The sequence below is a fragment of the Pinus tabuliformis genome, chromosome 8 (assembly GCF_031772625.1).
Source record: "Pinus tabuliformis cultivar Carrire ecotype Pingquan chromosome 8, CPIR1, whole genome shotgun sequence".
Classification (NCBI taxonomy): domain Eukaryota; kingdom Viridiplantae; phylum Streptophyta; class Pinopsida; order Pinales; family Pinaceae; genus Pinus; species Pinus tabuliformis.
The window spans coordinates 1,870,786,615-1,870,799,634 of record NC_142294.1 but is presented as its reverse complement, the minus strand read 5'-3'; positions in this window follow the sequence as shown (position 1 = coordinate 1,870,799,634).

Here is a 13,020-nt window from a genome sequence, read left to right as displayed (position 1 = left end):
CTCTGCTTTTCAACAAGAGTTTTGAAGTGGCGGAATTTCTCAAACACTTCACTCTTCTGTTTCAGCATATACACCCATGTCTTTCTGGTGTAATCATCAATAAAAGTTAAAACATATCTATTTCCAGCAAATGATGGTATTTGCATCGGTCCACACACATCAGAGTGAACTATTTCCAAGGGTGCTTTTGCCCTTATACTCTTTCCTGCTGGAAAGCTTTCCTTATGTTGCTTGCCCAAGATGCAGCCTTCACAAAGGCTGTCCGGTTTCTCAATCAACGACAATCCCTTTACCATGCCCTTTCTGTGCAACAGATTCAGGCCTCCGAAATTTAGATGTCCAAATCTCAAATGCCACAACCAATTCACATCTTTCACCTGTTCTTGAAAGACTTCTTGTGTTACAGCCACAATAGTTCTGCCTTCCTTCAAATCTGCCCTGAGTTTGAGAGGAAACATTCTATTGCTGGTCATCTGCACCTGTGCAATGATCTTCTTACTTGGAGGTATGTCTCTGATAGTACACAAATCATCTTTGAAGAACACGTTGTAACATTTGTTCATGAGCTGTCCAATGCTCAAAAGATTACATTTCAGACCAGGTACATAGTATACAGCTTGCACAGTCATCTGTTCTCCATTTTTTGCTCGAATATTGACACTGCCCTTACCCTTGACAGTTATCTTATCATCAGTCCCTGTTGTTACCTCAGATTTCACATTTTCATCCAGATTGGCAAACATTTCAATATTTCCAGTCATGTGATTACTACAACCTGAGTCTAAGAACCAAAAATCTTCTTGCTTGTCTTGTGCTATGTTACATGTTAACAGCACATTCTTTGGGTTCTTATCTTCTTCATTTGCAAAATTAACATTCTGCCTATTGTTCATGTCATTTTGTTTTTTCTTGCATTCATTGGCATAGTGTCCAAATTTTTTACAATAATGACATTGGACTTGGGATTTGTCATACCTTTGTCCATGAGCTTGCTGTTTGCTTGAACCTTCAGCTTGGTTCTGATTGCAGCTCCTTCCGCTTGTGCTAGCTGGATAATTTCTGCCTCTGTTTTGGCTTCTTCCACGACCTCTGTAATTTGCTCTGCCTCTACCTCTTCTTTGGCCAAAAGACATCTGAGTCTTGAATGCTTGCTCAAAAGAGAAATCTGTTCCTCTACTCAGTCTGTGTTCATGAGACAATAGAGAAGCACTCAGCGCATCTACCGTGAACTGTGAGAGATCTTTTGTTTCTTCTATTGCCACCACAATAGATTCAAACCTTGAGGGTAAACATCTCAAGATTTTCTCTACAACCCTTCTATCTTCAAGAATCTCACCATGAGATCTTATCTGGGTTATCAATCCAATAACCTGAGTGAAGAATGAATCTATTGTATCAGATTCCTTCATGCTGAGATTTTCAAAGTCTCTCCTCAACATCTGCAACTTTGCAGTCTTCACCTTCTCCATGCCTTGATAGACAGTTTGGAGAATATCCCATGCCTCTTTGGACTTTTTTGCTGCTGCAATCCGCGGAAAAACACTTTCATGTACTGATTGGAAGAGGAAAAAGAGGGCTTTGGCATCCTTCTTTCTGTCACCCTTCAATTGGTCTCTTTCTGCTGCTGTCAAAGCAGCCAGTGCTGTTGCATCTGCAGGTTCAGCATAACCTGTTTCAACCAGCTCCCATATTCCTTGAGAAGCAAACAATGCTTTCATTGTTATGGACCAATAACTGTAATTTTTCCCATTAAACTGAGGCAGTTGGGGATTTGTCAAACCTGTTCCAGTATCTGCCATCTTAACCTGTACTGGTAAAGAAAAGATACTGACTGTATTTTTTTTTAAAAAACAAGCAAAAACTTTCTCTGCTGAAAAATCTGCTCAACAAACTTCTTACAGCTCCTACAGTGAAAAACAATCTCTGTTTTTGACTCACTGAGTGCCTAGACTAGCTCCGATACCATGTTGGAATTTTCTGATAAATCCCATAACAAACAGACAAAAATCGCACTCTGTTTTTACACAGAAAAACAGAAAAATTCGCTTGCTGGAAACGGTGTTTCAGCAACACAGTTTTTTTTTTCAGTTGCTGAAACAGGTGTTTCAGCAACAGGAAATTTTGTCAGTTGCTGAAACAGGTGTTTCAGCAACGGTGTTTCAGCAACGTAATTTTGACGTCAGGTAATTTTTGAGTTACGACGTGTTTTAGCAACGCTAATCGTCGTGTTTCAGCAACGGTGACGGTATAACAGCAACAAGAAAAATTTAACTTGTATTTATCAAAATAAACTAACTGTTACAGATTTGTCTTCCTCATACAGAGGGAATTTCAAAACTTCTATTGCTGAACATCTACTTCAGAAATTCACTAAGGAACGATTCTGTTCCACACAGATGAACATAAAAAACAAATTACATTCAAATTTCTGCACTGCTGTGCATTTCACTCTTCTGAAATTATTCTTCTTCCTCTTCACCCTGCTGCGTGCTTTCCTCTGCTCTGCGTGATTCTTCAGCTGCTGCTGCTGCTTCTTCTAACATTCTAACATTAAAACAGAACTGCTGTGCGGTATTTATATGCTGAAAAATATCTGATTAAAACAATAAACTATTACAAAATATCTTCTAATGTTTATCACTGAATTTATTGCAGCAAGGCGGTGATGCCTTTATCAAAATCAAGTCGGCTGTCTGCAGGGGAAATCAGCTGAAGCTTTAATGCATATTTATGTGCAAAAATATCAAAGGCGACTTTGCTGCACCGAACAGGCTGAAACATTTACTGCAAATCAGATTCATGTACAGCTGTTCATTGTTGCAGTTGGAATTAAATTCCAACACCGTTCTTTATTTATTTGTGGGATCGAACATATGACCTTCCCGCGATAAATGCCTTTGACCAATCAACGTCTGTGAATGAAACATGATAAGGGTTTCTAGTTCAATGGGCTGCCTGCCAGTAATAAGCATAATAAGCTCCAGTAGAACCACACCAGGTGTTGAATCTAAGCATTCTCTCCACTAAATCAACCGCATCGTCTTCGGCCCCAAGTAAGTGCCATCAAAGGAGTTTGAGGGGGACAGTTGTCGAAATGCGTTCTGAAATAATGGCGGTTACTCTCAAGCTCAATAAACTCCAGCGTATCCTAGGAATTACCGTCAGAATCTTCTGTAGCTGCTTCAACTGAGTCCCGGGGTGATCAGCAGACAACACAGTAGCAAGAATTATACACACAAACCTTTCAACAGTAGACCTGTAACCCATTTCTGCTGCAATTAACAGTAGACCTGTAACCCATTTCTGCTGCAATTGATCAATAAATGGCTACAAAAATCTCAAAATTTGAGACAACTTCCAAAAATTGAGCATCATTAAGTTCGTTATTTTCATTATGAAAACTATCATAACTTTTTGAATTCAAACTGTGATTCCATGTTGTTGCTATGGAGCTTAGCTAGGACTCCCACGAGAGGAGCATTGATATACATCGTGGGATCGTACATAATTTACGCAGTCACATACAATAATACTCACCAAACGACCCATATAGAAATACTGTATTTCTTTGTAAACATATCAATAGCATTATCGTTGGATTTCCTTACTGGAGATGCTAAATGCTGATAATGCACTTCAAGATTTTTGGAAAAAATCTCTGGTTTATCTTTGTAAACACATTAAAATCACTATTGTTGAATTTCTTTATTTGGAATCTCAATCTGCTGAAATTTATTTATTGGAGATGTGGATATAACCAATCTCAAAGCTTTTGTAACAATCTCTCACTCATCACTCACTGCGATATATATTCACAGTTTTCATAACTTGCACACCAAAAAAACACTCTCAATTAACCCTACTGAACAAAGAAACTCTCCAGTATTGATAGAATATCCTCTGTTGTAGCTACCAAGAATTATGAAAGTATGTATGTAGAATGATTATGGCAAGAGACACAGTGCTCTACAATCTGTGTGGTAGAGATCTGCAGATCCTTGCAGAGGCAAAATCTATGGTAAGTTATTCAGAGAAAAACTGGCATGGCTTTTGGCATTAAAGAATAATACTTACTTGGATTGGTGAGTACCACAAGTCCAGTGTTGTCGAAGTAGCAATTCCAGTAATTACGTCCATAGTGTTGGAACTACAAATTCATTGCAACAACTGCATGTGATACTGGAGTATTGGGGTAATAGCATGGATTTCCATTCTGCAGCACTGAGCAGTCTACTCCAAACTGGGAACATGCATAGTTGATATTCACCATCAAGTCACTCTCATAAGCTGAAGGTTTAGCTATACACCATAGCCTTTGCCCTCCCGCAACCACAACAACAATTCATAGAGTTTTACTCTTCAAAAAACCTTACACAGACAGACTGCCATGATAAGAATTTGAACCTGTGATTTGAGTATCCTAGCATGCCTTGCTCCTGCAGGAAAAAGTCCATAGTAATACAATTGAGTTAATGGTCAGAAAGCCTTGCAGGAACATACCCACCCTATCCTCTGGGTTTCTACCTAGTGACATAGCCCAGGACTAAACAACACTTTACCAATCTGCTTACACCCCAGGGGTAGAGCACCCTGATTCTCGAGGGATACATCAAAAGAAAGCAATTAAGAACATAAGAATACAAGCCCACTTAACTACAACAAACAAGGGGAAGGATGTGAAAAGCCAGAACAGAAAGACAGCTTGCAGAGTGAGCTTGTAAGAAATGCGTGCCATTGTAGAAATACAAGCAACTTTTGACTGGGCTACTCTCTGATATTTGATGGCCGAAGTAGAAGGATTTACGGGATCTAGTCAGGAAACAACATTTCTAAGACATTCAGGAATAAATGGTAATACCAAAATGAGAAAATATTGTTATTACATTTTGGATTTGTCCATCTGTGAGAGCAGAGTCTCCTCTCCACCTTATCCTCTTGCTACTGCTGGATAGTACGTTGAGCCTCCAGAAACAGAATAGATTTATGCAAAGAAACTTTGTAGTCAAACTCACCCAACACAAACTGATGATCAACAGACATCATAGTAGCAAGAACTATACACACAAAGCTTTCAACAGTAGACCTGTAAACCATTTCTGCTGCAATTGATCAATAAATGGCTACAAAAATCTCAAAATTTGAGACTGTACTACTATTCAAAGTCACTTAATATTATTATTGTTATATAAATATCTAAACTCATTTTATAATACTTTAAAGATAGCAATTTTCAGATATTATAATCCCTAAATCCTTTTTTCCCATTCTTAATTCAATTAATGATGACTTTTGCAATTGGGAATTAATTTTTTTAGATTTCCCAATACAATTAACTATATGACGAATTGAAATTGAAAAAAATTCTCAATAAAAGCAATGACGAGTGGACAGTAGTCCCAAATCATCAAATGCATCTTCAAAATCCCAATATTCATATACACCTACATGCCACTCATGAGAAGAAAGAAAATTACAGCAATCTCATAAATCATAATTTTGGCAATGAAAGAAGCTCTTTGCCTTCGATGATAAGGATGTTGGTTGTTTGGGGTTCTTTGGATGAGTGGGAAAGTTTGAGTTTAAAATATCTCATTCAGAGAAATGTAATTGCAATGTGTTCGGTAGTGGCTCAAATCATTTTAGTGGTCAAATCATATACATATTACAATGGCAGGACGAGGGTAATTATTATTCAATCCATAAATCCTTTCTTCTCATTATTAATTCAATTAATGATGAATTAAGTTTTGCAATTGGGAATTAATTTTTTTAGATTTCTCAATACAACCAATGATGTGACGAATTGAAACTGAAAAAATTCTCAATAAAAGCAATGACGAGTGGACAATATTGCCAAATCATCAAATGCATCTTCAAAATCCCAATCAATATTCATATACAACTACATGCCACTGGTGAGCACAATGCAAATTACAGCAATCTCATTAATCATAATTCTGATGAAAGAAGCTCTTTGCCTTCGATGATAAGGATGTTGGTTGTTTGGGGTTCTTTGGATGAGTGGGAGTAGTTGAGTTCAAAATATCTCATTCAGAGCAATGTAATTGCAATGTGTTTAGGGGTGGCTCAAATCATTTTACTGGTCAAATCATATACATATTACAATGGCAGGACAAGCATAATTATTATTCAATCCTTCTTAGACTCAAAGTCACTTAAATATTATTATTGTTATATAAATATCTAACCTCATTTTATAATACTTTAAAGATAACAATTTTCAGATATTATAATCCCTAAACCCTTTCTTCCATTCTTAATTCAACTAATGATGACTTTGCACTTTGGAATTAAGTTTTTTAGATTTCTCAATACTGCTAATGATATGACTAATTGAAACTGAAAAAATACTCAATAAAAGAAATGACGAGTGGACAGTAGTCCCAAATCATCAAATGCATCTTCAAAATCCAAATCAATATTCATATACAACTACATGTCACTCATGAGCACAATGCAGATTACAACAATCTCATAAATCATAATTTTGGCAATGAAAGAAGCTCTTTGCCTTCGATGATAAGGATGTTGGTTGTTTGGGGTCCTTTGGATGAGTGGGAGTAGTTGAGTTTAAAATGTCTCATTCATAGCAATGTAATTGCAATGTGTTCAGTGGTGGCTCAAATCATTTTACTAGTCAAATCATATAAATATTACAATGGCAGGACGAGGGTAATTATTATTCAATCTCTAAATCTTTTCTTCTCATTCTTAATTCAATTAATGATGACTTTTGCAATTGAGAATTAATTTTCTTAGATTTCTCAATAATATGACGAATTGAAACTAAAAAAGTTCTCAATAAAACCAATGACGAGTTGACAATAGTCCCAAATCATCAAATGCATCTTCAAAATCCCAATCATTATTCATATACAACTACATAGTACACACCACTCGTGAGCACAATGCAAATTACAGCAATCTCATAAATCATAATTCTGGCAATGAAAGAAGCTCTTTGCTTTCGATGATAAGGATGTTGGTTGTTTTGGGTTATTTGGATGAGTAGGAGTAGTTGAGTTTAAAATATCTCATTCAAAGCAATGTAATTGCAATGTGTTCAGTGGTGGCTCAAATCATTTTACTCATCAAATCATATACATATTACAATGGCAGGAAGAGCGTAATTATTATTCAATCACTCTTAGACTCAACACCACCTTATCGCAATAAATTTGAAGTTGAGTGAAAAATTGGGGACTACCATTGACCTATTCACCCTTATCTGCACCATTTTGATGATGTTTACAGTTTCTATGTACAGTATTCCCTGATGTGTTCATGAGATCACTACCAGACTAGTAGTTTTTCGGGGAAGATACGCCCAAGCACCGCCATTTTTAGTATAATTTTTAGGAGATATGTTGTATAAATGGCTTAGCGGTTTGAAAAAATCTTGGGGCATTCTTATTGTGCGGACTTTAGTGATTTTAATAAATTAGGGATTCTGATTGTGCAGAATTCAGTGAGTTTAATAAAAAAAATTCAAACCTCGGACAAATTTGGAAAAAAAAAAAGACAGAGCATATTTATAGATCCTGGAATCTTCTGATGATGCCATGAATACATCATCTAGGTTGACATGAAGGAGAGAAATTGGAGGAGTGTGGCATTTCAAAACCCCAATACTGTATGAACCAGGGCCTGGTGGTGTCTCGATATGTTTTTGGGCGTGCGTGTTTTAAGGGCACAGTGAAAAATTCAATGGAAGGAAAGTTGACCAAATCTCTTCCAGCCCTGAATCCTGCATATTTAATACTAAAAAGGTGTCATTTAACTAATGTATAAGCTGTTAATGGTGTGGAAACCAACTAAACTTTTTTTATAAAATTACACTCATGGGAAACATCATACACATCTATATCATGATTATTCAGAATTCTCAAAAGGGCTAATGTAGACTTTCCAACTTCCCAAGTAAGCTCTAAGCTTAACCAATTCAAAATCATAACACAGAATATAATATCTACTAAAAGTTTAACAAAGAGTATTGGTTGCCTCCAGTCTGAGAAGTATATATATATATATGACTTCCCACAATATGTATCATACAACATATTTTTAGAGCCTGAAATCTTCTGATGATGCCTTGAATACATCATCTAGGTTGACATGCAAGGAGAGAAATTGGAGGAGTGTGGCATTTAAAAACCCCAATACTATATGAACCAGGTCCAGGTGGTGTCTCCATATGTTTTTGGGTGTGTGTGTTTTAAGGGCATGGTGAAAAATTCAATGGAAGGAAAGTTGACCAAATCTCTTCCAGCCCTGAATCCTGCATATTTAATATTACAAAGGTGTCATTTAACTAATGTCTAAGTTGTTAATGGTGTGGGCAAGAGTTGGATTCTCATCATCTGCTTGTTAAGCGAATTGGGTTCAATTTAATTGCAAATTCGTCGAATAAGAAAACTAACCTGAAAATTTGTCCAGGAAAAGATCCAAATTCTTCAATTCAGGCCTGCATACATATCGATATCCAAAAATATGATGAAATCAAAACACAAGACTTTTGAAAAGAAAAAGAAAAAAACTAAAAAATTCCAGAAATACTTAGACGGTGTAGTCATTTGATTCCACCACCTTCCATAATTATCACTTATCTCGGATTGCTCTGTAATCCTTTCCCCCCAGTTCACAATGATCCACGAAGGTCTTGGTTAGGTTTGTCCTACCTTAATCTATTTTGTTGGTGAAAATCTATCTACAAACATCAAGAAATACCTATATCTATCCCATCCATATAAAAGAAATATCTATCCCATCCTTCCATCCATATACAATTAAGATAGACTACCATAAGCCCGAAGGGAGGGATCTCCTCATTTCCGCAACGCAATCTCGGTTTTCCATCCTCGCCAAGCAAGGACAGCTTCACCGCCAAGGACAGTCTCGAATAAGAAATTTAACCTGAAAATTCATCCAGGAAAAGATCCAAATTCTTCAATTCAGGCCTGCATGCATATCGATATCCAAAAATATGATGAAATCGAAACACAAGACTTTTGGAAAGAAAAAGAAAAAAAACCTAAAAAATTCCAGAAATACTTCATTTAACAACTGCACCATCTCCTTCAGGCTGCACCTATATCTATCCCATCCATATAAAAGAAATATCTATCCCATCCATCCATCCATATACGATTAAGATAGACTACCATCAACCCGAAGGGAGGGATCTCCTCATTTCCGCAATGCAATCCCAGCTTTCCATCCTCGCCAAGCAAGGACAACTTCACCACCAAGGACAGTCTTGAATAATAAAATTAACCTGAAAATTCACCCAAGAAAAGATCCAAATTCTTCAATTCAGGCCTGCATGTATACCGATATCCAAAAATATGATGAAATCGAAACACAAGACCTTTGAAAAGAAAAAGAAAAAACCTAAAAAATTCCAGAAATACTTCGTCTAACAACTGCACCATCTCCTTCAGGTTGCAAATTGGAAACTAACATAAGAAACGACGAAACGATAGGAAAATGATTTAAAAAATGGGGATCTTTTTGAAGTGAGACCTGTGGCCAGGGAAACTCTTTCTTTGCTTCGAAGGTGTATGTGACAAAAGTTTCCTTACCTGCCAAGACCAATCGACAAACACCAGGCCCTAAATATTAACAAATCCAGAAAATCCACAACTAAAGGAACAAAAAAACTGTAATATGTATGATGAATACCTAGAGGATCAACCTTGAAGGTGTAAGCATCAAAAGTTTCTAGTCGCATTGAATGTTGGTTATTAATGTTGACTCCTTCCTTGCATGATGCCGCATGTCCCCTGAAATGGAAAATTCTCAGGTTCCAAAGGATCACGAAAATCCATTGAGAAAGGATCAAAAACACTGGATCGTCTGCGGAAGAAATGACTGAAAGAATGTCGATCTTGAATGTGAGACCTTCACAGACCTGGAGAGATGATTTTGCTGAAGTTTTTGGACGGATAGGGGAGCATTTATACAAATACCAGGAAATGGGTAGAATGTTCAAGAACAGAGGCGAAGAAACCTAAGAGGAGTTTTCTTCTGCAAATTGAAAACACAAATGCAAAGTTTAACCTCACAATTATGGAGGGTTATATGCCATATCTTGTCAGTTAGTTGAAACTGTATTAATCGGACGACATATCATTCTTGAATCATCTAACATTTGATCGGATGGTATAGATTTATGCAAAGTGGCAATTAGGGGAATTAATTTCAGAGGGGAACGCCTTACGACGTAAATAGTGAAAATTTCTATCATCCAAATATTGAGTAGCAATATCAATTTACATGAATAACTAAAATTCAATACTAATATTAACCAATGATCTAACTAACTATAACTAGCATTTGCACCAGATGTTGCAAAGGAAACGACATAAGGCATAAATGTAAATGGTCATTAAAAATAAGAATTAATAAAGACATCTTTTGCAGCATTCACAGCAAGAACCTACATTCCAATACTCTGCAGAATAAGTAGTTATGCACACACCTTTGAAATGATCAAAAAAGATTCTTCAAACTCTAAATAGCAAGTGATTCCCTAGAATATAAAGTGGTTGCCAAGTTCCTGAAGTATAGCGATAAAGTTACTCTAACAGAACCACCAACAACAACATGTCAGGAAGACATCATTCCCAACAAAAATCTGCATTTTAGAAACAAAATAGAGGCGGACAGATATTGAACAAAATTGAGATTGTGAATCAAAAAACTAAAAAATTGCAAAAGTACCATTCATAGTCAAGGACTATGCACTCAACTTGGTGTGATCAAAAGAGATTCCCCTAGAACCTATATGGTTACCAAGTTCTCTATGCACTCATAATTTGCTTCAACAACACCACCACCAGCAATTATCTATCAAGAAAGCAAGCATATCAACTAAATAATGGAATTGTAGATAAATGAAGAAATCAATATTTAAGAATATAATAATTTAATCAAGCCAATAAAGAAAAACTCTATAAAAGCTCAGGTTTCTACATTAGATTCCATTGTCCTCCTCACAGTGGATAAAGGTGTCATGCATAGAGCATTCCATCTCATCTAGCATTTAATCATTAGCACACCTCATAATATTATGGAAACCTAATTTATCACACATGTGACTAGTGATCTTAGGCAATTCCAAACTACCTGATTATATATAGTCATCACTATTTTTAAAATCTCTTTTTAGCACAACACTGGTAATGGTGCACAACCGAAGAAGATAATTGTTCTTTCCATAAAAAAATTACAACATTAACCAGTTTTACTAATCTGGAACTATGTGATCTATTGATCAAAATAACATCAATCAACAATGTGCTCCTCTTCAACCTCACCTCCATATCCAAGGAATGATGGATCAAATGTTTCACCCCATTCCATATTAACAAGTGTAAGAACCTACAAAATCAATCTAGAAATTGGAGAGATACTCACTGCAAGGTAAGAGAATGAAATACTTAGGAGACAACATAACTAGTTTTACCAACCACTCTTGAACTCTTACTTCCTTTGATCATAATGCATCATCATCAACAATGTGCTCCTCTACAACTCCACATGCATACCCAAAAAATGATGGATTGAATGTTTCACCACCTACCATATCAAAAAATTTAGGAACCTACAAAACTCGAGAGCAAGTGAATGCATTATTTAGGAGCATCTCCTAGGTATTATCTGTTATAGATATTTTTGGGCCCTGCAACACCAGGCATAAATATCCATAAACTAAGGGCTCCTAAGTCCCTAAAAGTGTTGTTCCAACCCCTAAAGGAACAAGGTAAAATGATTACAGCTTCTCCCAGAAGTTCTCCATGAAAAACTGCTCAGAATAGGTCAAAATAGGATCAGTGCACTTGCTCCATGGTTAGGGTGCGTTGCAACCCACCTAAGTACAGTATGGGGGTGCGTTGCAATGCAGGAATCCCTTCTAGGGGGTGCGCTGAGCGAGAAGAGACAAATGGCAGTGTCATTCTGCAAGGTGGAAAAGCATGGAATCTTCTAGAACTTTCTCTTGTGACACTTGCCTCTCTGAATTCGACCAAGGATGAGTAAGAGATCATCAATCCCCAGTGGAGTCGCCATTTTGTTATAGGGAAAAGTGTCTATATAGAACTGCTCTATCCCACTAAGGTGTGGTAGCTTCCTTAGAAACAAACAAGGTAAAGTCTACTTTCGTTTCCTTTTACGATAGATAGATGAAAGAAGAATAAGGAGACCAACCTCTGTCTTTCGCTAGACTCCTTGTTCGGTTCTTCTCTCTTCTGATAGTCTTTCACTGCTCGCCTTCTCGTACACCCAGCTTCACGGAGTACCTGCAAGATCACAGCAACACAAAACTATACAAGAACATGGATCTATTATCATAAATAATCTAGGGTCAGATATAGATTAACCATACAAATGCATGAAACATAAATTACACAAGAGTATGGAAGGAAACAAGAATAGCTTTATTGATAATCAAAGTAGAGTCAAGAGAGTTACAACCAGCTGTTCCGACCCAGCATCATCCTCTTGACAAGAAAAGCCCTCTTTTCACCTCATACAAAGCTTAGATCACCCAACATACACTGATGTTACCTCAAGAAACCAACAACAATTCCTTACTAGATGCAAAATTCCAGCCTCTGGATCTCTGGGATAAGGGATCCATATATAGATATCTGTAAGGGGAATGAGTCAGCTTGTGCGGGTTTATTTTTTAATGAGCTTGAACCCTGCGGTAACACTGCTCGTTAAAAAATAAACATAAGCAATGAGCACATGTTCCTCCAGAGTTTAAGCTCATTAAAAAATGAACCAATTTCCGGTAAATAACCATCGTGAATGTAAGATTCCAGCCTTTTAAAGCCTTGGGCATGTTTGCACCATCACCTCCACTTTTGCATTGGCCGATCATTCATTTCCACTTGATTGTTTACCCATTTTGAGGAGCAGCTGCGAAGAGTGATCATGTTAGCCATCCTTGTAACACTGTCGTGATTGGAAAATTCCAAACCTTACCTAGAATCA